The sequence below is a fragment of the Halyomorpha halys genome, unplaced genomic scaffold, assembly GCF_000696795.3.
Source record: "Halyomorpha halys isolate HHAL.00 unplaced genomic scaffold, Hhal_1.1 Scaffold494.1, whole genome shotgun sequence".
In the NCBI taxonomy this organism is placed as follows: domain Eukaryota; kingdom Metazoa; phylum Arthropoda; class Insecta; order Hemiptera; family Pentatomidae; genus Halyomorpha; species Halyomorpha halys.
Window position 1 is genome coordinate 1,324,411 of NW_027110283.1, and position 23,923 is coordinate 1,348,333.

General features: G+C 30.6%; 1 protein-coding gene and 1 long non-coding RNA gene across 2 annotated transcripts in view; one reads left to right on the forward strand and one right to left on the reverse strand.

Moving 5' to 3' along the window:
- The window catches only part of LOC106683549 (uncharacterized), a 209,374-nt gene that overhangs the window by 176,780 nt on the left and 8,671 nt on the right, over positions 1 to 23,923 (forward strand). The gene's annotated exons all lie outside the window — the stretch shown is intronic.
- Positions 20,714 to 23,129, reverse strand: LOC112210138 (uncharacterized). Its single transcript, XR_002945020.2, has 2 exons — positions 23,047 to 23,129; positions 20,714 to 20,890 (listed from the first exon to the last, which is right to left on the reverse strand). It is a non-coding gene; the product is annotated as an uncharacterized lncRNA (long non-coding RNA).

Consider the following 23,923-nt stretch of genomic DNA (forward strand, 5'->3'; position numbering starts at 1 on the left):
TATTGTGGTGGCCCCTCCAATTCAACCTATCGGTTACTGGAACGGCCGTAGGTTACCGGAACATGCTTACTGGAAATTGAATTCGGAAACTATTTTGTCCTTTAGGTTTGTTCAATTCAAGAAAAGGGAAAAAAAAGGTTTTTATTGATTTCATAATGAAATTAACTTGAAATCTGATTATCTGATGATGAAATCTGAAATCTGATTCTGATACTATCAGAACTCGTAAAAGAACTGGATGAGGATTGGAAAAGCAACAATAGCCTCAAAAAATAGAGCGCATATCGCTGTTGTAACCCAGCCAATCTCAAATCAAAACTACAAATATTATAGGGATTAGCGGGAAGCAGCATTTATTCTGGGACATCTTGAATAGTGGTGGCCCGCGGGAGGTCAGGCCACACTTATTTTTGTGAGCATTTACTGTTTGACTTATTTTATTAAATTCTTTATGTTTGGATTGTAGCTAAAGCTTTTAACGACTCAATGCACAGTAAACGTGACTCCAAATAACACTTTTAAGCTACTTAATTTTCTAATTTTTCTCGAGGTGGTGAAGTCTTTGTGGACCAGAGACTTCTATGGGTTGTGAACCACTGGTGCATTTATACATGAGACCTTCCCAAAACCGTGCTTTAAGGGTTATGAAACGGATACAAAATGCACTCCAACCCACTTTGGACAACTTTCATATAATGTAAAAGTCTGTTTCAGGAAACATTTATAAACTAAAAATTTAAATTACATCTGCTACAAGGAAATAACACGTCCTAAATAGCAACTCTACCGAAAACGTACAGATGAATAATTACTCAAGGAAAATGGTCAGTCTATCTTAACCGAAATAATTAAACAAAAGTTAGGATGGTTGGTCGAACATGTTCCTGCGAACAATATATCAGGGCGTTTCTTCGAATGCTTCAATACTTGGCGGGAGACCAAGTGCTAGATCAGATGGATTGGCTGGATAGACAAACACAAAGGATCGCTGCAAATAGTATAGCAGTAGCCAAAGTTTGAGGTAGGATCGTTAGCGTTGCGTAACATCTATTAACTTTATTAACCAAACTGGAAATAAATCTTAATACTTGTTTTCAAGTGCTTATCATAGAAGAACTTTTATTTAACCATTCGTTTGAACATTAAAAATGTAATAAAATAGTCAGATGTGGTTCTTAAAATAAATCTCACATCAAAGTCATAAAAATTAGAACATTTAATAGAAAATTACTACTGAAAACAACTTCAAGCTAATAATCGATATACAGAAATACGCCCAGTTTATCAAATGTTAATTCTAACTGAATATATTATGTAAGAAATTTACAAAAAAAAAAAATGTTTTCATTTATTATATTTATATATTTTTTGTTTCGGTTAAAACAGTAGTAAAACTGATTTTAACTTCTTTAGATTTTTTTATTTTATAATAATAATAGTTTTTACTGGATAATAATAATACAATCTGACACAACTAAGGGCAATACGTATTAGCGTTCTGAATATTCATTCATACCGTATATACAGGCTACAGTAACATGCAGACTTACAGTAAAGAGAAAAAGAAGAGAAAAACAATAATACTAACAAAAAATACAAGTATGATATGTATAAATAAAATTATAAATCAAGTTAGTAAAATCTGATTAAAAATTACAAAATAACGTGTATATAAGATAAAAAAAATAACATAAATACATTTGAAGCCAATTGATATCCACATCTTATTCTAAAAAAAAAAATTATTTTATTTTTCTATTTTTTTTTTCCTCTCATTAGTTATGTATTTTTATCATGTGTTTTTTTTTCTTATATCTGATTTGGTATTTGGTTCGTTCAAAATTCGAAATATTAAAAAAAACATTAATATAAAATTTGTTTATTTTAAATATTGGTCGTATGCATAAAATTTTGATATCGACATTCAGCAAACGTTTATTCCATAGCTGTTGTATTTTTCCCCATAATTATTGCATTATTTTTGTATATACCTTTCTAGGTATATACAGCTTGGGTTAGAGGAAAAGAATCTGAAAATATATCTCTCACGAAAAATTAAATCGAGACAAATTATCGATTTACTTATACATTTTGCTCATCTATTTATAAATTAAAACACCTAACAACTGTCCGTCGAGGATAAAACCTAGAATCATTGCCAGGGGAATGTTCCAGACCAAGAATAATTAATTATACAACTAAATATAATTTTAAAAGCAAGTTTTTTTAAAAATTATTTATGACAATAAATATCCATATTTATACAGAATATTATATTATTACTATAAATATGTTAGGACATGCTGTTATGTATTTTAAAATGTTTTTGATTAAAATAAATCCCACAAAATCGTCGTAAACCAATGACTTCCTGACCCACAGTTAGGGTCATCGTTCCATTGAGTTTAATTTTGAAAAACTAAAAATGACTAAATGTCAGGCGCAAAGAATTTGGCAAAAAATCTGGTGCTGTCCAGGCATTACATAATATTCATTTACCACCTTACTTAGAGTTGAAATTAATTCTTGCTCGTTTTAGGACAGATCTTTATATATTATTGCATATAGCAAAACTTTCCCGTACTAACTTTCCAAATGAGCTTTCCAGTTGACAATTAAAAAAAAAAACTTCAATTTCGACAATTTTCAGAAAATGAATTTAATTATTATTTCTCACAGCAAAATTTTAGCTGGAAGATCGCCGATTGACCGTGTGTGATAATAAATGGAAGATGGTCTGGGTGTGGTTAAATAAAAACTTAAATAGTGATAAACTATTTTAATTGAGTCAACGTTTCACTTCACATTACAGAGCTTCGTCAGGGCTAAAAAAAGTTATAAACATAAGTAAAAAAGTAAATGGAAAATTAAAAGGGATATACAATGAAACGTAACAATTAAATAAGAATAATAAAGGAAAATAAAGTCCTGGAACGTGTGGCGAAACGTAGGCCCAATTAAAATAGTTATTATTATTTGAGTTTTAATTTTACCGCACCAGAACCATCTTTCATTTATCAAAATTTTTACATTTATCTTTCATATAATTTTGACATAAATATAAAAATATACCTTTTTTACGACTTTCTATGATAAATATAAATATAAATATTATTTCTTAAATTTTTGGCTATAGAACGATAAATTAAATTAAAACGTCGTTACTAGAACTCTTATTTTCACCAATGTGTTTTAAAATTCAAAAATATTTGTCCTCTTATTTCCTCCAGTTAATGATATTCCTTCATTGCTTATACTTATTCGTTTTACAACCTAGTAAAAATTTGAAATTGTTAATTATTTGAAATAAACAAAATTAAAGGCATTTTAGAGAAGATTTTTTTAAAAATTCAGAACACTGCCAGACTATTTCAATTAGGATATAACCTTTCTGATATTAAAGACCATTTAGATATTCATAAATTTGGTGAGTTCAATTGAAATTGTTGTTGTTGTTACCAAAAAAAAATCGAAAAAATGTGAGACATCTATTGGATAAAGTTGCTGTCACACCCCAGACTATGTAATTTCAGTTTCTAATTACTATTCGTTTTTTAGCTAGGCTGTTCAAAACATAATCCGTTGAAAACTCGAATTGGAAATTGTTCGCAATCACAATACTTTCCCGTACTGCCCTACTTAGAACTTACGTGAAGTCGGGTAAAACTACGAAACGAAAAGAGAAAAATTAGCACATTAATAACCCACGTACTTACTGAATTAATACACATTTATTTCCCAACTTAATATGTCTTAATATATATATATATATATATATATATTCTGAGTGTTTGTTAATGACGAGAGATAGGATTAGGGCTGATGTCTGGTCATCCTATAAGTTCAATTAATCATATTATTTTATTTATTGATAGATATTACAATCTGCCACACAGTTGTGGGCAATAGGTAATAGTGATGAATGATCTCATACATACTAGTAAAAAAAAAAAAAAAATCTCTTAAAATATATACAAACAGAAGAATAAACAAAATGAACATAATCAAACTATCTGTATGAAAAATAAATAAATAAAATAACATAATGATAAAATAATATAGTCTCTAGTCACATTTACGCTCTAATATATCCTATAAGTTAGAGTTGAAATTATTCTTCGCTAGTTTCAGAACAAATATTTCGATATCATTCATTAATAATTTCTGGTATTAATATTCCAAATGAGATTCAACTTCAACAACTTTTGGAATAGTATTTTTAACATTATTTCTCGTTGCAAAATTTGAACATTTTTGCAAAAGTATGCAAAAAATATACCATTATTGAATGCTAAATTGTTTTAGAATCAATATTGAAAACACTAAGAATGATTTTATGGATATATAAACAAACTATAAAATAACTATGGTGACGAAATCATTTATCTGACTGAACCTAATGCGCATGCGCCTACACTGCCAAACTCATATTGAAACCGACATTTGATTTACGCGTTTCTCGTCATTCTCCATTACCTTCTACTACTGTTCATGTGAAATATTATTTTGTCTAAAATCTTTGGCTTTCTAACAATATATAATACATCTATTTTTACTAATCTTATGTTCGGAAATGTGTTTTCAATCTGGGACAAATATTCCTCCTTATATCCTTAAGTTAATTAACAAACCATTTTATAATTTATATTTATTCATTTTTTATTACTGTCTAAACTGTAAATTGGTCAATTAATTTTTTAAAAAAGAGAATTAAAGGTGATTAGTTCTATTTGATATTAAATAGAACTTAATTTTTCATTGACAAATCGAGTTTAATCAAAAGCGTTTTCGGAAAAATGTGAAAATCGAATCAATAACTTCATTTAAAAATAAACATTGTTTCTTTATAGCAATTATTTTTTAAACTCCGCAAGCGCTAGCCCATAACTAGCGGGCATCTCGGTTGGCTCGAATTAAATTAATTTATTCTTAGTCTTATTGATGTAAATTTATTATTTTTGTTTTATTTTCTGAAACAGTAACAAGGTTCCTATTTCACTACTCCTTTATAAAGCTAGAAAATAAAAATAATTTAGTTAATATTCTACGAGTATATCGTAAAGTTCCCGTTTTGGATTCTTGCCAGGGTGCGTTTCATTCGTTTTCTAATTATATCTTGTTTTGTTAGCATGAATTTGGAGATGTAATTCATACTTTTCTCCCGTCTTCTACCTTATTTTATTGCTACATGTTCTACTACATTTTATTATTTTAACGACCTTTATTATCCTTAAACAGTAATAGAAAGATAGAAATAGAGAAAATACAACTAGACAGCTTTAATATTATATAATTCATGTACTTTTTAACGTTATTATTGAAACTAAATACTGATGAAAGTGAAACATTTTACAAACAACATGTAAATATGCTAGGATTGCCAATTTTATTGTTTATTTTATGTAAATTTTGATTTCTTGTGTGAGACTGGTTATATTTATTAATTATAATAAAATAGATCCGTTTAGCCTTGACCTCTTTATTAATTTAGTTTAAAACTTGAACGTTTCGGCCTACCTGCCCATCACAGATACATTATATTAGACTTGGGCAGAGTATCCTACAACTGTTTTAGTGATTAGTATCAAGCTATGAAATTGAAAATTAAGGTATGTTCATTTGGAATTAATAATGATTCTTAAAAATTTGATACTAAGATTTTAATTAAAGCTTTCAGTCTATAGATTACCCGCGATAATCTGCAGTTAGGCTGAAACGTTGGTGTTTAGAATAATGTAGTAAAGAAGTAAAGACTAAATGCATCTATTTTATTAAAATTGATAAATAAATGTTTATTTATGATGATAATTTATTATACTTAACTCTTTTTTTATTCATCAAATTTGAGCTGTAAATAAGTGCCATGAAATTCAGTTATCAATAATAAAAGTATTTGTATTTGCTTACTAAACTTAACAGATAGAGTAGGCTCCATTCGTTAGTACTAAATTTGTCTGATTAATTAAAAAAAAACCTTGTCTTGAACATAAATAAAGTCAGTTATCCCATATCCCTGAGTGTTAAATTTAAATTTCCCTACTACTAAAGTGTAGCCGGCAATGCATGCCAAAATTTGAATATTCTTCCGCACTAAGATAGGCCAAATATCTAGGTCTAAAGTTGGATTAATTTTGGTATATTTCTCAACTTTGCAAATACAATGAAAATCAATAAAGAGAATTAATTTTTAGATATTTTATATCCATTTACTTAATTTTTTATCTATCATACTTTATTTTATTCGGTTCATGCAGGTTTGAATCTGACCTAACCAGAATTGAAAAATCCAGCTTTATTAAATGCAAGATTTATTCATTGTCAATCCTTAGTTTAGAGTAGAACTAGTTTCAGTTTTCCCTAAAAAAGTATTTCAATATCCCATTTTTCAACATCCCATGACAGTGGTTAACTAACATGATCTAACAATAACAATAAACGACTAAATTTAAATTTAAATTGTTTATTCAATATTTAATGATCTGTCTTGATCATGGTATCTAAACTTTTAAAGTGTACACGTATTTCATTTTAAAATTTTTATTGTAAATTAAATTGTTCTATGAAGTCTGAAATTGGACATTATTAAATTTAATTTGTATCATAATTTGAATAATTCTCAATTTTTTTTTCTAGGTGAGAAAAATGTTCAAAACTTAGAGGTTGTACGTGGATTGTGGTATGTTTTTTTTTCATTTAGTAATGGATTTTATGTTATTACAAACAAAATAAAAATATCAACCAAACCGACTATGATATGAATAAGATAAATTTGTTTCAGTCATCACAGTACATATTTGATAACCAATTCTTATATTGATTAAAATCAAGGATTTGCTCTAAAATAGAAGTTAATTTTTTTTTTTTATTCCTTACCTAAGGTTATTAATTACTATTAAAACAATTAAATCTGTACCGCTACAATCCATGGAGAGTCAGGGGTGCAGTGCTTTGTAAGGAACTATTGTTACTAGACCAAAGGTTGTGTAAGGAGGTGATTTAGTCAGAATCACTCTCGACCGCCAGATTTTTACTCAATTAAGTGTACCCACTTCATGAGGCTGGGTGGACCCCAGGGGATCCAGAACCCACATGGCTGACTCACGATTCGAAATCGGGTTCTTATATTGGCAAAACATAAAATAATAATTTATGAACATGATCAGTATAAAAACTAATTATGATAAATAAATATATTTTGTCTGACTATTGGAGGAGGTCTATAATCTCATGGTAAAGAAGCCCTTACGCGATAATACGAATCCCTTCCGAATTTGAACCCATCCTGTGGCTGAGAATCCAACTGAGCTTCCAATCCTTTGTTCCTTGAGAACATTATTTTTTTTTTCCTAACAATCAACTCAACGATAATATTTTTTTTAGAAAAGGGTCGCCAATGATAACAACATCTTTTTACATGACGTATTAAGTTTGTGGCTAGGTTTAAAAGACAAATTCTGGCATATAAATTTACATAAATTAATTTAACATTTTTAAATTACAAAATATTTAAATTAAGTTGACATTGATTCATAAATTTTATTTACATATGTTCTACATAACTTTATTACTTATGTCTTAATGTATGTAATACATTAAAATCCAAATACCTATAACAATTCAAATTGAAAAAGGATATAATCTATAGATTGTGAAAAAAATTATAATACAAATCTTGATTTTTCTAACTCTTATTGCTAATAAAACATTTATGTACTAATACTAAAATTACACCATCCCTTTTCTGAGAAACTCACACATTTTATTAGATCAAACGATCCAATTTTACAAGTCTTTTTATTCCCAGTTTCATGTTTTTACTAATGAACAGCAATTTCCACCAATCTCTACTCTTGGAAACACTTATTATTTTTAAAATTTTCTTAATATGGTGTAAAATATCTCCACAATATATATAAAATGTATAATTTTTTTCTTTTACGCCATTGTTTTAAGTGTTTAAAAAACTAATACGTGCCGGGACATCAAACGCATGGTGAATAGACGTGTTCCAGACCGGATATTCTTAAGCAAAGCATAACACTTGTGCCTTATCTCAGCGAGGTATCAACTGACAGGATGTGCTGCAATACATCCTTCTTAGGTGTAATCTTTGAAGCGAACAACTCAGTTAATATATTTGAACATCTAAGATAAATTTTAATTTTTATTAAAACCATTCTGGCATATATTTAAGGTTTATATTTAACTACGGGGTAGTTCAAAGATCAAATAAATTTTATAATTTCTCCTAGCTGAAAAAATTAGAACCTCTTTTGCAATATTGGGAAATTTTAGCCACCTTCGGACTTAATCTCAATATTTTTTGGTTAAATTTTTGGATTTAAGTAAAAAAAAATTATATATCATTAAACATATTCGTATCTCAAATTTTAAGGTAGATATTTTTACAACTGGTAATATTTCGTCCAAATAAAGAGGAGTAAGATTTTTTACATTTCAATATAACAATGTAAAATTATTTAATTGACTTTTAATTGATAGTATAGTAATATTTTTATTTAACAATATCATAAATAAAAATAAATCAAATAAGCCTATAGTTTATTTAATACTAACAAATATATGCATGGGGAGGAGGATGAAGGAAATTACAATTTTTGGACGGCTGAGAGACAGGAAAAGGAAGAAATGCGGAAGCTGAGGGAAGATGAAATCTCTAAAGGATGTACTAAAATCAATAAACATTCCGTGGAACGCAGAAGGTTTAAGTTAAGGGAAGCCGTACTAAGATTGGAGTGTATTCATGGATTTACAACGCGAGAAAATTAAAAAAATGATTTATACGGTGTGTCCTAGAAATTATTGAAACTCTTCTTTTGATAGCTTAGAGCATTTTAAAATGAAATTCGGTATGCCTTAGTTATAGCGACTGAGGTTTCGTTTTGGTAGTGAAGTCGATTTGTAACCTATTCTAGTACTTATCCAGCCTACTTCAAACTGGAATTTCCAATAGAGAGATATTTTGACGGTCATAAGAAGGCATTATATTCTTTTATAAAGACGTCACAGCTAGTCTGCAACTGCCTCGATATCCTTAAACTATCTAAAGAGAAAAAAAACATGATTTGTAAGGCAAGACCCTAAAATATGAGAGCCATTCGATCATTCATGCTCTACTTAAAAAAAAAAAAAACAGTCACACAAATAATATTATTTGGACTACAATAAAAACAATTAGATTATCAGAAAAGAAATTTTATCGTATGAAATACACCCCGTATTTCCTGGTCCTAAGAATCACCGTGGATGTTCTGGGTACGTAATAAATAGCCGATTCCCTCGGGAACTACAAATGGAATCAATATACAACTTCAAAAAATGGTTCATAAAATCCACTCAATCCTCATCCCGAAGACGGGAGCCTAGGCTGCTGCAGGACATTCTGAAATGAATTATATATTTATCCATTCTATTATTCACATTACTACTCTTTTATTTATTTTTTTCTTCGTCTTTTTCTCTAATTAACTTTTTTTCTGTTTTTCCTACTGAAAGTCAGATATTTGTTTTATTTATTAACTTTTCTTTTTTTTCTATCTCTCTTAAGAATTATTATTTGTATCTATTTTTTTTATTTATATATACATTTTTTATAATTCATCGTTATTATTCACAATTCTTCAATATTTAGGGGTATCTTTTGCTCGAAACTATAACTCCCTCCTTCCCCACAATCAATCAACAAAAGAAAAATTTAACTGTTATATTAACCATGTAAAGCCCACCAGTCCGATCTGGTATGAAATGAAAAAGAAATATTTAGTCCTGTCATTTAATTTTCATTAATTTAAATGATTTAATTTTTATTTTCATTAAATTGTCAAAAAAAAACTACTTTAAGTTTATGAGACGCGTGATGCCCCAGTGGTCTTCTTAGTGAGATTGGAAGGTTAAAATATGATCCCAAGGTGAACCCTGTGCAACATTGAACCTGTCTTCTGTATTTAGACGGAGAAGAAAAGGCTAAGCACATTCTTTTGTAATGTGGAGCCTTCTACTTTTGTAGACAGTAGTTATTAAATACGTCAATGCTGGAACCTGAAGAAATCACTTAAGTGAGTCCCAGGTATCTTGTGCACTAGTGTAAGCCTAGGAATTATATGTCATCTCTAGATGGTACTTAAAATGGCTATATAAAATGCTTGTTATTTCGCCCTTTTTTGAATTTAATAATTGCATTAATTAATTTAATGCGATGGAGTTGGGAGTCCTGGAGGTTGGCTGCTCATGCAAATTTGCAATTACCACAAGAAAATCAAATCTAAAGCCCACTAAAACATTTTAGTGGTCAGCTAAAATATTACCTTTTTACTTTTGCTTGGTCAGCTCAAGAAGGGAAAGTCTAATCAGAATGTTTACTAGCAAAGCATTCCCCTTCCATGGAACGCACCGACACTATGAGGCTGTTCCCAGAACTACATAAAAAATATTGGGAATAACCTTCAATGAAATCGGAGGCTTGCCAAAAACAAGTGTCGAAATCTCAGGAATGAAGAGCTGATTTTTTAAAAAGTAAAGCTTTTGTCTTTCTTTTTTTTTTAACTATGAAGCCATTTCCATAACACATCAATGTTTTGCCGTGTGATTTACAACAGTACTATCTTTTAGAGGAATAAATCTGAGAATTTTAAAATATTTATATTTCAGAAATTTTACGGCTAGATATTTAGGAAGAAAAAATGTAAAATTTAATTTTATTAGTTTATTTCTACCACTTTCCTACAGAACAGTGAAATCACTTATAAGCGCTTATTATAAGGATAGAACAAGTGCTAGACACAAAGTTCAAGCGGAAGGAAAGAAGTGGGAGAGCCTACTGGATAAGGAAAAAAGAATCCCAGGCAATCTTAGCAGAGCTGAGAGAGTGGCCTGTTTTCGGCTAGTGACAGGACATGATTTGCTCCAAAAACACCTCCATCGAATTGGCATCGTAGATTCCCCGAAATGTCCTCTATGCAACATGGGGGACATGGATGGGGACCATCTTTTGGCGTGTGTTGGTCTGGTGGATGTTGAGCGAGATACGGACGAACTAAGAGGACGAATAAAATTGTATTGGGCTGCGAGAAGGAAAATGGCGTAATAGCCCACTTCCTGTGGCGTAGGGAAAAAAAAAAAAAGTTTATTTTAGTTGTAATTAAAAAAACGAGTAAACATATCTTAAGTAAAATTTCATATTTTTCTAATCTTATAGTTATATAACAAATGTGCCAAATTTTAAAAAAATCTGCCAAGGCCTAAAAAGTGGGTTAAGATGGAATGACCTGTCCTAACAAGTTCCATAATAATAGAAATAATTTATAAATTTAAATACTAAATATTGCAAGCTTGTATATAGAAGATAACAACATAAATCCTCATAAGGACCATGTGAAATGAACTGCTTCTTCTGGCTCATTGGTTCGATATTTTCTTTCCGCATCCTTCTGTCACTTCTTCGCATCATCTCGCACCGTCTTCTTTGTTTTAATCCATTTTTCTTATAACTAGTTTCGTGGAATTTTCGTTCTCCTAGTCACAAATATATGGAAATATGTCTAACCTGAACCTGAGGAGAAGATGGTCAGAATGCCAGATACAATAAAATAATTACCACGTATTAGTATTCTTCACTTTTGACAACACTCCAACCACCTTCTCGTAAAAATCCATAGTCCAATAAACATATCAGAATTAACATAGATATGTTGCTTTCAGTTGGAAAAATAATCATTACAGTTTACGCTTAATCACTATTATTGGGAATAAGGTTTAATTACATTAAAATTTTTAATATAATCAATTTTAAGTCCAGAAATAATAAAAATAACGATATATGAGAGGAAAAATAGAAAGAAAAAGAGAAGAGGAAGAAAAATAATTCCTATTCAATCGCTATACACTTGATAGCATAATCTACCATAGTTATTCGGTTTGCTGGTAGATAGATATTGCAACTTAATAACTCATTAAAGCACGTTATATATCAACATTAATAATACAATACTGCACAATTATCACAATCACAATTAATATTGCATCATCCAGTTTTTCTGAGAAGGTTTCACTCATTGTTTCCAGCTTCCTACATGCTCATTTTCAAGGCGTAAACGTGACGATAACTCATTAGGAGTAAACGTGACAGTTTCCTCACTTGCACTAAATATACTATCAACTATCACACTAAACCCAATGTTACAGTGGTCACCTTAGTATATACTGTTACGATGGCAACTATCCTACAGCACATTATTGGGTCGTTTCGTGTGAAATGTCAGTTTTCACAGGAAAAGTTATTTAGTAAAACAATCCTAATTTTCTGTACATTTCCCCCAACGTCTTATCAACGATTAGATCCCAGAACTGATAAATTCAGTTTTGTGAAGAATGTTAGAAAATGACTTTTTCACCAGAGAGTCATTTTCAAAAATTATACCTGGAAGAAGTTGTCCTAATTTCTGAACTGATGGAAACTTGTAGAAAAATATGGTGAATAACATGGGGAAGGACTTCATAACCAGCTTGTTTAGTTTCTTCACTGTCTGTCGTGAAACATGAGGTCAGGCGTTGTGTTAGAGTATAGGTCCTTCCCGATTAACCAAGTTGATGAGGTTCCCGTAGATCTACCTTTTTTACTTTACCAATGGTCTGTAAGTGTCTATAAACTTGTATTCAGGTTTTCTCTCCTGTACTTTAACTGTTTAGTGAGAGTTTTCTTTCACAGTTAAGTCCACTAATCCCTCTTTGAACTTCTGAAATAATAAAAATGGACTTTGTCAATATGCTGAGATGAAGAAACCGCCAATTAGAACATATTACTATTATTAACAGCAGAGTAAATCATAAAACAGATGCAAAAAATTAGGCTGCCCATATGAATAAAAAATGAGGGAAAATATTTAGAAATAAAATTGTCCAATTGTAAAAGACATAATTTTTAACTGAAATAGCAAAATGTATTAAATATATAAGGAGTTAAAAAAACAGGACATAGGCATATTGATATGTCCAAAGAGGTAATGCCTAATATAGTATATTGGTTTGTGCTTGAGAGATAAGTGAATGCATCAGTAGTGAAGGAGATTATTTAAATAATGTGATAGGAAAATTATTTTTAAAATTATAATTTTTTATGAACGGCAATATTTCATAATAGAAATAAATATAATTGACAAATATGAGGTAAATATTGATTATAAGATTTTAATTATATTCATATAATATATATTAAAAAAATGATTCATAATATTAAATTAATTATTACAACTGTAGGATTCTACTACATAATTATGGGGGAAATCCTGAAACGTACAAAATGTAGAATAGTATTATGTTCTAATTGGAAGTTTTTTCACCTCAGCTTATTAACAAATTAATACAAACAACTTCCTGGAAAAGAAAATCCAAAGTAAAAAGGGACACTTCAGACTAAGTGACCCAATATTTATTCAGTACAGTAATAGCAGACTAATCATTTTTTCATTTGTCTTACATAATTTGTTTTAATGTTTATCTATAAAAATTATATTTTACTGTTAATATAAAATAATTAGGAGTTGAGTGATTTTTTTTTCCAATATAACTTTATTCAGTGTAAATGAGGGAACCATTTGGTGAACTATAGGTGAGAGATGACAGGGATAGATAAATAGCTACTACTAGCGGTCCCTCGCGGTGCCACACTGACAATAGACCACAACGAGCGGTTGGCGTGCTCCACCTCACAGAGGCGCATAGACTGAAGAGGATCAACCATCTTATGATTAAGGCAACTGAATTCAGATCTCTTTTATTGCTCATTTCAGTTGATGATTCAAAATGGTGATAAGAGAGAAATTATAATAAGTGGGTCTTTTCATCGAATATTCTTAAGTTCTTTAAAACTAAAATTATAGAGGTGGAATAGTTCAGTAGGTTAGTTAAGTAACCGGATTCGAGTTCTCCTGTGTCAAATAATTATTTATTCTTTTATATGAGCCGTGGATTCTATCTCGGAGTACCTCCTGTCTCTTTATATTTAATATAATATGGATGCGTGCCCCATCTCGTTGCCTAACCCTTGGTGAATCCAAAACATTCTTGTGGTGACCTTGTGTTGCTGTTTTTGTTATTAATAATAAACCTTTGTAATCGATCAAGGAAAAAATCCCGTCACGGACTGTGGCTTCTCTCGGTTTTTTTATACTTGTCATTGTCATAAGTCAGTCTACGATGATCCTCGAAACTTGACATTAATAGCCAGCATTCGAATCAAGGCAGAACACAAGTATTTTATAAGATTGCTGCATTTTCTGAGGCCACAGAGTAGCACTACCAAAGATATTCCAGTAGAACATTTTAGCTTCTTCAAAGTCACCTTGGTATCTCCAAAACATTGAATACACTGCTCGGAACTACCGATGTAACTGCGAAAGTTCAAGCCAGCTTAATACACGAATCATTCTTGGGTTTATGCATTAAAGGAAAGATTCGATTCGACATCGTTTGCATGATACCATTTCCTCATTTGCAATAAATGAATTCATTAAATGGATTGGAATATCGGTGATAAAATATTAATTGTTTACACTGATAACAATTTAATAAATCCTTCCGCCGGATTGGATTGCCCACAACTTCAGTAATAATGGTTGACATTTTCTATCGTGAAAATTAAACACGGAAAAACGGAATTTAGGATTCCAGAACAGCTCCACATCACCTTTCTTCAAATAGACATGAAGAGCGAAATGTAGAGTTAGTAAAAAGAAGGATTAAAAACAATTATACATGAACCAGATTCCTTAAAGTTAAACACTAGTTCCTAATTTCAGTCATAATTTTATTTGAAAATTAAAGTTAAATTGATTTAATTTCAGTCTAAGTTTTAAATTCAAATGAAAACTTAAGTTCCTAATGCTGTACAGGCACCACGCCATTGGTGCGGGTATATAAAGATTCCTTTTTCGAAACCACGTTGAAATATATAATACACATATTGACTGACCCAGGTGGGAATCGAACCCAGAACGTTCTTAACCTCACTCCGATTGCTCGGCAATCACGTTCTCATTCAGTTTTATAAACGTGCACGAATCAAGATTACATAATCCGTTTATTGTAGGGCTTACTTTTAACCTTTGACCTTACACAACAATCTCAAAAGCACATTTTGTTTCGTTATTTTTGAGGGCGACAATTTTTAAACGAAATTCCAAGGCTAAAAAATAAGTTAGAGACTTCTGTAACACTTAATGAGAACCTGATCCTCGTTAGGAATACACTTTGTAAGTTGTTAAGCTATATTTAGAATTTCAACTTTAGAATTAAAGGGCACGCTACTTATTTTCATTAGACATAACGATGTATCTTTATGAAAATATTTCTAAAAATATATACCAGCGGCCGAGATTGTTAATTGTTGTTGTCTGAAATAACTTACTAAATGTTATTAGTCTTTTACTGCGTTAACGAGGTCCTTATTAGAAAATGAACAAGCTCTTTTGTCCAATGTCTATTTTTACCGAAATAATAATTATCGGATATTGTTGTTAATAATAATATCGCGAGTCATGTGAAATTTCTTTTGTTTCATTCTATAATAATGAAATTTATTTAAATCACTCTCACACTACTTATTCAAAATCACTGGTCCTTAATGATTCTATATCTTTTTACATGTGATAATTCCATAGCTAGACTATATTACATTAGCTGGTAGTATTGATATCAACACCTTATAATGCCACAAGGCAATCAAAGGGAGAAGACTCAGTGAAAGTATATATAATACATTTCAAGTATGATGTACTAATTTATTTTAATAAAAGGTACGAAAAAAAAAGTATATGTGATATTTATTGTAATGACACAGTTCGGCCTATTAACATGGAATATTTGTTTTCACTTTTTGATTGTAAAAGTCTGTATATTAGTTAAAATACTGTTGCCGATAAAGTTGTTTAGATATTGTAACTAACGAATTGTAACTTCAAAATAAATTTTCATCTTTTCTTGGATAAATTTATTTTTAATGTCTTCATCTCACGCTGGGCGTATCCTTCCAAATACCGCCAAACTCGAATACGAGGCTCTATAGCTAGAAATGGAAATTAAGAAGGATGGAAACTAAAACTCTATTACTGGAATTTAGAAAATCGAGAAACTGTAAGTTTCCGAAAATCTCATTTTTTGATTAGAAGACGCCTACGTGTTTTTGTACTGGCAAGTTATTAATTACGCTATAATTGTTGTATAAAACACAAAAAAGGCAATCTTTCCCGGCCGGGTCTTTCTCACAAAGACTCCCTGGGAGCGACGGTCCTATTTCACTTTACAAATATTTTCTTAAAACGGGAAGATTTAGATAGTTTAATCGAGCAATAAATGAAATGAGAAATTGAAAAACGTCGGGATATGTTGTTATTATTAAGCACATGGAACCACCAAAACAATGAAAAATCCGACTGTCGTTGTTACCTGTGAGTGTTTTGCACATTTGAACTATATCAGTGACTCAAGAAAATCTGTTTAAAAATTTTGACTTCTGCACCTGCCTCAAAGAAAATTCAATAAATCGAAATCGTTTTACGGTAAACTCTATCACTAAAAAAGAAATCGATAGTTCAAAGTCCGTTTGACTTCGGTTTATTCATTCTTGACTGTACAATATAAGTCGGTTATAACAAAACTTCTGATTTAATGTTGACCATAAGGAAGAGAGTTAAGTTACCAGATTGTATTTACGTAGTTAAAAAAAACAAATACATTGGTTAGGATAATAAAAAAATAAAATAAATCTGTACCATTAAAACCCATGCAGGGCAGAGGTAAGTTCCATAAAGAAGTACTGTTACTAGACCAAGGTTTGTGCAAGGAGGTGATTTTGTCAGTATCACGCTCAACCGTCAGATTTTTACCCAATTAAGGATACCCACTTCATGAGGCTGGGAGGACTCCGGAGGGGTTGATTCACGGCTACATTAACAGAATAAATAATTATCTATCACTGCAGGACTCGAACTAGGGTCCTTGGAGTTCGTAGTAGAGTGCTTTAGCTTACATCTTCGGTATAAAAACCAAAAATTACCTGATTTTTCTCAAATACCGCCGCTATTTAGAAAATGCTTAGAAAGAAGACGAAAATGCCAAAGGAATTACATTCTGGTAAACTCTGTCGTAAAATAAAGGAAATTCTAAATTAACGAACAATAACGGCGAAGACAACCATACGATGATGACGACCTGGATGAAGTTGAGGAAGAGGAACCAATAACAAAACCAGTTAGCTACAGCGATGCTCATAGCGACTTCGAATCTCTGAGGATTATTTGACCAAGAGTTCTGCAGAAGAATTTTTCTAAATAATTCATGACTCAGGCCATATTTCCCACACATTTTAAGGAAGTAAACAGTGCAATAAAACATTATTTGATTTTTTTAAATAAACAAATTCATAAGTAAATATATATGAGTATTGAAATGTTGAATTCAATAAATACAGTTGTTTATGAAATAAATGAAAAATCTATCTTAATTCTTGGACATTCATTAGAACAACTATGTGGAAAATTTGAGTATTTGTCTGGCTGCATTATTGTGAAGTTAAACAAAATTAAATAAAAACAATATTAATTATATAGATAAAACAAAGCATTAGATGAAACAATAATTTTTTTAAAAAAGTACATATTTATGCAAACTTGCATGACTATTGGAAGATTATTGATTGACCGTGTATATAGATAAATGGAATATGGTCCGGATGCGATAAAAAAAAAACTTAAATAGTAGATAATTATACTATTTGAGTTTTTTTTTATCGCATCCGGACCATATTCCATTCATCTTGCATGACTATTATTTGCAAGTATGCAGAAGATTGATGATTCAGGAGATGGATATATAATTTATGTTTAAATGATGTTAAAGAGGAAGTTTCTCGAATGGATATGGATAAGGAATTGAAAAAATGAGGTAGCTCGAACAATAAAGTATATTCCAAAGAAAGCAGTACCGTAGAAAGCAATGTTCATATCGGTTGGTTGAGATCTTGTATTTAACAAGAGGATGAAAAAATGCAGGATTAGGAAATCGATTACATAGCAAGGTTTTTTGGTTCTTAAGGATTCGGATTACTGCGCACCAAAAAGGTATTGGCTATTAGAAAAGAACTGATATTTGGATATTACGAAAGAACTGAATTTGCTTGGAATAAAAGTAAGAGATATGAAAACTTCTAAGAATACTTATGATGATGTAGTTCATTATGTAGGAATTGGTATGTTCAAACTGTTTGACAAATAAATTGCTGAAGCAGCATTAAGGCCTTTAATAATTCAACTCATCCGTGAGAGTCCTTTATGAACCCCTTTTGATGGACTCTACAACCATCTCATAAAGCCTAATAAAAAGAAGGACGTTCAATACATTAAACCTCTTTTCCGTGACAGCACTTTCACCTGCGTGCGGTTTGGGGGAAGTATAAAAAAGAAAGGTTGAAGAGTCCTCTTGAAATGGTATGGTGCAAGTCGAAACCGCATCTTTGAATATCACCGTACTTCCATGTTGGCAACCAAAGTAACTAAGTCTCTTCTAGCGTATATTTTATTATGTAAAAATTTCCCTTCCCGATCACAAACGAATTCGTGATGTAATTTATAGTATCTTCGTTTCTATACTAAACCCAGATATACATATAGCATACCTCCTATATGTATGTACCAGATATTCAACATCATTATAGGAGGGTATGAAAAAAAAAAAAAAATACTAAACTCTGAAGAGCGTTTAGTCCGAAGATTTCTCCATAAGGGTTCATTTCCCTAAACCACCTGAATGATATACTTCAACTTAGAGGAAAAATAATAAAAGCTGTTCAGACATTATAAAGATATGTTTAATAATATTGTAACGAAGTTATCTCATTCGGTCGAGAAACTATTGATAACCGATCGGTTTGAACGGTCCTTTCGTAAACGACGTTTTAGTGAGTGCAGAAAAAGGTTACTAGTACGGTCATGAGCTATTAGGTCTGTCCCAAGACCGGTTTGACAGTCGGCAAACTGTCAGGAGCATGCGCAGTACCGTTTTGGCTTTCCATTGAGGCCAGCGCCACTTCTCTGACTGTTTGGATATCTGTTCCAAGGGACCCAATACCGTTTGCAAACTTTCAATGCAGTACCTGCCTTTGAGAAGGGACTAAAAATTTAAAAACCGTAATGAGGACTTCAGTAAAATAGGTAAAGAAAAAATTTTTTTTTATTAAAAAGGAAATCATTTTCGTTGTCTGAAACCTTTATATGCCATTTTTCAAAGAAATTAAGAATTAGAAAATTTTCTTCTCGATTCGTCTGGATTTTTTTTTCTTTTGCTGATCATTGTTAATATAATTGTTCATAACTCCTTTGCAGTTTATCCAATTCCAACTTTAATCACAACCGTTGGAAAGCTTGAGTGAATTGTTGATTTTTATAATTGTGAATGTTTTTAGTGGCAATAAAAAAAAAAATTGGTTTGGCTTCTAGTTTTTTTTTAAATTTCTTTTCCTGGATATCACGCCATAGTATTATATAAATATGTAAGTGCCTAACGAGTCTTCTGATTGCTTTTTCCTTACAATTGTATATTTGGAATCATTGAACTATCTGATCAGATGTTTTCATCAAATTTTCCCAACAAAATGGATAGTAAAGTAAAACTAAATACAAGAAATCAAAGTAACTACTAAAATTTGTTTTGTTGATTTTGATTTTGAAAAAATAATAAAATTTTTTAAACAGAAAAATACATAATAAGTTAAAAACACAAATTAAAAATCTTAGATTTAAAACTTAAATCAATTAATCCTGTAACTATATTAATTAAAACATTTATGATTGGAATTCTGAATTTACTAACAATAATATTAACATAATGTTTTCTATGTCCTACAACACCCTATTAAGGGTGGTATCTCATCCACTACGTTTTCAGTTTCCTCATTATGTCAGGCTGGATGGTAATGGCAATTCATACCATAAATAATTGTGTTATACGAGTGATTCGTCATGAAATCAATTACAGTGAGAACGTAAATTACATAAATAAGTTTTGAAAATTTATTTTCGCTGATCACTATATTTTCTTGACGAGTTGAAACCAAAAATGAACTCTTTTCTTCCATCACATACAGATTCTTTGGTGAATTCATGGTGTATAATCCAGGTTTGTATCAATCATGAAAATATTTTATAGCTCCTTGGGTACTCAACCAATCTACTCATAATTTCTATGGTACCAAATGGCATAAATCTGTCTGTATTATGTCCATTTGAATTTAAGGCATTTTGAAACCATAAAAAGTTGGAGCTGATCAGTTGAGTAGCTTAAGAGCTAGGCATGGTTTCCGCGATATTTGTAGTACAAGACTGGTGGTATTACATATCGGTCAGTTTTGCCAAAAATCTGTTCGTGATAGACAACGGATTTCATTTCGGTTTTAGCACAAGCAAAAATATATAAATTAGGCTAAATTATCGAATCAAATTTTTTATTGTAAATCTGTATCATTGATAATCGTCAAATTTTAATAATCCATACAACTGCTTTATAGCTTTATACTGATACTTATTGAACTTTCCCAGCAGTTTTCATTGGTTTTCAATCTTAAATAATTCGAAAAAAAAATATTAGAATAATAAGCTATAATTAAAATTATATGTGTGTATGTATAGGTAATAAAAGAAGCAAGCACTTAAAGTGAAACAATGTTTATATAATTTTATGATTACTATTACATAAAGTTTAAATCGAAGTAAGGAATTGTTGTGTATTTAGATCACCTGCCACTATCTTGATGTCCTCTTTCGGCCATTGTCTTCTCTGTAACATCTTTCTCTCTTCATTATCCGATTCTTCAGTGCATGAATATCTACAACAAGCAATTAAATTATATTAGTCACGCGTGTAGTATGTCAAACAGTAAGAAATTACTGTAACAAAAATAAATATAATAATTAAATTATTATTTTTAATAATAAAAGAGGATTTATGAAGGATCCTAACCTTTCTCCTACGTAAAACGTTTACAGATAACTATATTTATGCATAGTACATTTGTAACATTGTAAGTAAATGAAAATAAAATATGATAACAAATAAACTATAATCTTGCAATATCGTTGAGGCTAATTTATAGTTACATTAACCACGCTATGGATCAGATCAAATTTAATCATAATGTTAAATAAATCACATAAGTGTTTTTTTGTTGTTTTTTTTTACCATTCTCCCTACTGCATCTAAAACGTGAATGTCCGCCAGGGTTTGAGTATTTTAATGGAGTGAGACAAATTGAAAATGATATTTTTTCTCTTTGGCAAAACATATTTAGTAGCGCGTAGTAGCCTTTAAATATAAATCAGATTAGCGAGCTTATTATTAGACTGGCTCAGCCTTATGCTTTAGATTTATCTGCATCGGGAATAAGAAATGAAAACAAATCTCACTTATGGTACTAATTAAAAAACAAATAGAAAATTTACTACCTATTTGTTATATTATTTATTTATGTTCACGTATATTGGAATTTTCTTTATTATGATTTCGTAAAAGGATGATATAGATTCAAAAATTACGTATTAGAAAGTGAGTGTGTAACTCCAAAATTAAAGTTAATTAAACATTTTTAGTATTCAGTAAAATATTATTTACACTACCACACAGAGGACAAAATTATCAGTATAATAAAGAAAATTTAAGTCCAGAAATTACGAGCTGCATAGAATATTGTAAAAAAAAAAAAAAAAACTTCCATTATCACTATTTATATTTGTTGTACTACGTTTCAGGATTCCCCATTTTCATGTACTAATATACCTCATTTTTTTAAGTGCAGTTATGTCTTTTAGAAATATTTTCATATAGTCACATAAATTAAAATTTACAACATAACAATGTTATTTATATATTTATTTTTTACAATTCAGCATCTTAGTAAATAAATACAAACAACTTCCTTGGGGAAAAAATCCAGAATAGAATCTTGTATTGTGGATGAGTACTTCTTCTTCTTCCTCATTATCTTCCCCCTTTATGCAATATTCTAGCGTTGAGGAGCCTCCGTCCAACACTGCCAAGCCTCACGGTCCTTGCAAAGTTCCTTCAATTGTTAGAGGGACTTTCCCCGAATCCTTTGGATATAATCTTGATATTTGATATTGAAAATTCTAGGCCTTCCACGTGTCCTCTTGCCAGAGGGTTGAGCTTCCATCGCTTTCCTTGTTTCCTAGTTCTCACTCATTTGACAGACATGACCTAGTCATTTCAGCTACCTTTTTTTCTAGGATAGATTTTAGAGCAGGGAGGAGTACTTTGATAGCTCATAAGGTTGTTCAGAAACAAAGGTTATTATCGATAAAGCAAAGATGAACAAAGCCCAAACTATAAATTGAATTTCCAGCGAATGTTTATACAAAAGCAACAGAAAATTCATCAATTTAAGTGAACAATGCAGGAATTCGAAATTTACGTAAATAAGACGCCGTTATCATTGCCCGATAAGACGCAAGCAACGACTATTTTATTTTTTGTAATGTTTAAAACAATAAAGTAAGACAATTTTTCCTGTTTACACGATTGCGATGGCATTGTTAACTTATTCCACTTTCTGATTATTTTTTCTACCTCGTGGAAATTCATTTTCAGTGACAGGTTAGACCAAATAATTTATCACTAACTATTTGAATCCATCTAATTAAACATTCAGTTTATCTAGCCTTATATATATCACTGAAAAACATTGTCCCCCCATGAGCTCCCAATAAGTACCTGGGTAGTAATTACCTGGGTTGGTTTCTGTTTTTAAAATCTTCCAAATATTTATTTGTGTTAAAGATCAATCACTAATCATCCGCCATTTTTAAACGAAATGCTTGATCTTAATAACGAGTTCTGAGGATTATCAGGAAGTAAGCACTATTTTGTCAACAAAAAAAAATACGAAGGAGTTTTAAATTACCACTAAAAAATGTTAAAAAAAAATTGTTATCACATAATGTGAACTACTTAAAGATTATAGTTAGTTACCTTTGTACTTCGAGATGAAACAATCCAGCAATAAAAGGCTGAGACATGTTTAACAGAGAAAGAAAATTTTCAGTTAAATTAAGATTATTTTTCCACTGAGCTTTGCGCCAAAAATTGGAAGGTATACTCCATCTATTTATCTCTCTGGCCTTTCGCCCTTTTCACTACCTCTGGTGGACCAGACTCAATAACACGAAACTTTTGAGGTCATTGAAGGAATATAATTCCTAACGGAGTGTTTAGGTAATGTAATTAAGAATATTTCTGTTTCCATCAATATTTATCACTTCTATTATCAGTATCTTTTAACTGTATGAAGTTAAGTATTCTGGTATAGAATTAAATAAGGTTTGAGTCAGTACATTGACTAGTCAGATTGCATTGAAATGCATTATCTGTTCTGGATACAAGCCAAGGGTCAGTGGGTTATGTTAATTAGTTTGTTATTCACAACTTCCGACCGCAGTGCCAACAGTCCTTCCAACCGAGAAACTTATCCTTTTATGAGTTGAACAATTGTAATAAAACGATGCAGGATTATTCCTTTCGCAATAATACATAACCATTTGTTGAGTTTATGCTTTAAGTCTTCATTCCTTGACTTTTAAAAAAATACAGGTCTAATTCTAATCCTGTAACATTTTAGTAAAACAGTGTACTATCTGTTTACATTTAGTGTACTTGTGTACGTACACTTTCCTTTTATACCAGTCCTCCTAACGATACCTTTCACGACGTACTTCGTGGATGCTACCGTAAAAGCAATGTATTGGGCAGTAATAGGGCTTGGGTGTAGACATAAATGTGTTGGGATTGAATAGTGTTAAACTACATGTTGGCCAATGTTTTTATTGTATAGTTTTAGTTAATTTTATAA